Source organism: Amblyraja radiata, chromosome 22 (genome assembly GCF_010909765.2).
Source record: "Amblyraja radiata isolate CabotCenter1 chromosome 22, sAmbRad1.1.pri, whole genome shotgun sequence".
NCBI lineage: Eukaryota > Metazoa > Chordata > Chondrichthyes > Rajiformes > Rajidae > Amblyraja > Amblyraja radiata.
Genome location: NC_045977.1, coordinates 35,933,539 through 35,936,422, shown reverse-complemented (window position 1 = coordinate 35,936,422; position 2,884 = coordinate 35,933,539). Strand labels below are relative to the sequence as shown.

At 46.4% G+C, this 2,884-nt stretch overlaps 1 pseudogene; it reads right to left on the bottom strand.

Annotated features, from left to right (window-relative positions):
* Nucleotides 1-290: 290 nt before the first annotated feature.
* Nucleotides 291-1,581, bottom strand: LOC116985438 (annotated as a pseudogene).
* Between the last annotated feature and the right edge of the window lie 1,303 nt (nucleotides 1,582-2,884).

The following is a 2,884-nucleotide window of genomic DNA, read 5'->3' as shown; positions in this document are numbered from 1 at the left end:
TGGGCAAGTTGGGCTGAAAGGCCTGTTTCCACGCTGTGACTCGAATAGTCTATAACAAATTTGAAAGGAGAGATATTTGTTTTATTTGCTTTGTTGTGACCACTGCTGATTCCAGTGATACCAGGGTCATGGAGAAGGTATGGAAACAGGTCATTGCCCCCCATGGGTCCATGCTGACCAAGGTGCCCCATCTACACTAGGCCCACATGCCCATATTCTTCTTTTTTTCTTCTTTCCTATTTTAGTGGATGTTAATTATTGTTGAATTTTGACAGCAACAAGAAGTGAAGTTGTGGAAAGTGATTTTGAATCAATTAAAATTAATTGCTGTAAGTTTGACCTTCAGGAGGCTGTGAAGTCTTCACATTCTCTTCGCATGTCATCATAGGCCGTAGGTCTTGAAGTACAGCCTTAATACTACAGGAAATTTGCCATTTTGATACATGAATCCAGCATTCCATTGGAATTGTTGATTCCATTCATATTTATTTTTGTTACAAATTTAACAGTTGGAGCTTTCTCTGGACATTTAGACAATAGACAATAGGTGCAGGAGTAGGCCATTCGGCCCTTCGAGCCAGCACCGCCATTCAATGTAATCATGGCTGATCACCCACAATCAGTACCCCGTTCCTGCCTTCTCCCCATATCCCCTGACTCCGCTATCTTCAAGAGCCCTATTTAGCTCTATCTTGAAAGTAGCCAGAGAATCGGCCTTCACCGCACTCTGAAGCAGAGAATTCCACAGACTCGCAACTCTCTGTGAGAAAAAGTGTTTCCTCATCTCCGTTTTAAATGCCTTACCCCTTATTCTTTAACTGTGGCCCCTGGTTCTGGACTCCCCCAGCATTGGGAACATGTTTCCTGACTCTAGCATGTCCAAACCCTTAACAATATTATATGTTTCAATAAGATTCCCTCTCATCCTTCAAAATTCCATAGTACACAAGCCCAGCCGCTCCATTCTGTCAGCATATGACAGTCCCGCTATCCCGGGAATTAACCTTGTGAACCTACGCTGCACTCCCTCAATAGCAAGAATTTACTTCCACATTCTATTTTCAGGCTATATATTCTGTTTTGTAAGCAAGTCCTGGGTGGCCCTATTATCTTTCCTGTGAGTGTCGTATCTTCCCCATCCTCGAGGCCCCAGCTCACTGTCTCCCATCACCTGCTGCTTTTTGGCCTTCTTCAAGTTCTTCCAGCAAGCAATGATGACGAGGAACTTGGCAGGAACTGACATCTTTAGCGGAGCCCGAAGGGAAAAGCCGTCACCGCCAGCGCTCTCATGTGGGAGGTAACGGAAACAGGCCCCTCGACCAAGTTGCCCAACTCCGACCAAGATGTGGTGACTCCAGAGATGGTGAAACCTTGAGCAAACAACAACAGTTCCTCCAGCAGTTTGTTTCTTACTGCGTGTGATTGACCAAGTTTTCCAACATCTCACAGAGTCGGAGAGCGTCACAGAGTTGTACAGCACATAAATGGACCCTTTGGCCCAAGCCACCTGTGCCAACCATGATACATTATGTTTAAGGTGAAGTGGAAAAGATTTATGTTATGTTATTCCTTTATTGCCATTTTAGTGGTGTATACAACAAAATTCAGGCGCAGTGTCTGAGCAGAATCTGAGGGGTAACTTTTACACACAAAGGAACAAGCTGCCAGAGGAGGTAGTTGAGGCTGGGACTATCCCAACATTTAAGAAACAGTTAGACAGGTACATGGATAATACAAAGTGCTTAAGAAGGAACTGCAGATGCTGGAAAATCGAAGGTACACAAAAGTGCTGGAGAAACTCAGCGGGTGCAGCAGCATCTATGGAGCGAAGGAAATAGGCAACGTTTCGGGCCGAAACCCTTCTACAGACTGAACATTCATGTTCTTCAAACATGGATAAGACAGGTTTGGAGGGATTTGGACCAAATGCTGGCAGGTGGGACAAGTGTAGCTGGGACATGTTGACCGGTTGTGGGCAAGTTGGGCCGAAGGGCCTGTTTCCACACTGTATCACTCCACGACTCCATAGACTCTATTAATCCCTTTTGCCTGCAGAAATCCCTATCCCTCTGCTCCTTTCCAATCCACGTGCCTTTTAATTCTTGTAATGTTATCTTCCTCCACCGTTTCCTTGGGCTAATCATTCCACTCCCCTCTGTGTGAAAAACAAGCCCTTCAGAACTCCTTTACATTTCCCTCCTCTCACCTTAAACGCATGCCCTCTGGCTTTGGACTCTGCCACTCCAGGGAAAAGAGTCTGAGACAATGTCACTGGAAACAACTACCGAACTGTAGTAACGGATCAGGGTCACTACTGCCCTGTGGGTCGGGAATCTGCCTTCCTGCTTAAATGTCACTCTGGATGACTAAAATAGTCCTCAGTTCCCCGAGTATTAGGGAGAGGCTGTAAATGTTGACTTTAGTTTACGTTAGACTTTACACTTTAGAGATACAGCGTGGAAACAGGCCCTTCAACCCATTGAGCCTGCACCGACCAGCGATCACCCCGCACACTAGCACTATCCTAACTGCAAGGGACAATCTACAATTTGGGGAAGCCAATTAACTTACAATGAAAATGGGCACAAAATGCTGGAGTAACTCAGTGGGACAGGCAGCGCCTCTCTGGAGAGAAGGAATGGGTGACGTTTCGGGTCGAGAGCCTGCAAACCTGCATGTAAGGGCAACACGGTGGTGCAGCGGTATAGTTGCTGCCTTGCAGCGCTTACAGAGACCCGGGTTCGATCCCAACCACGGGTGCTGTCTGTATGGAGTTTGTACGTTCTCCCCGTGACCTGCGTGGGTCTACTCCGAGATCTTCGGTTTCCTCCCACATTCCAAAGTCTTACAGGTTTGTAGGTTAATTGGCTTTGGTCTAAATGTA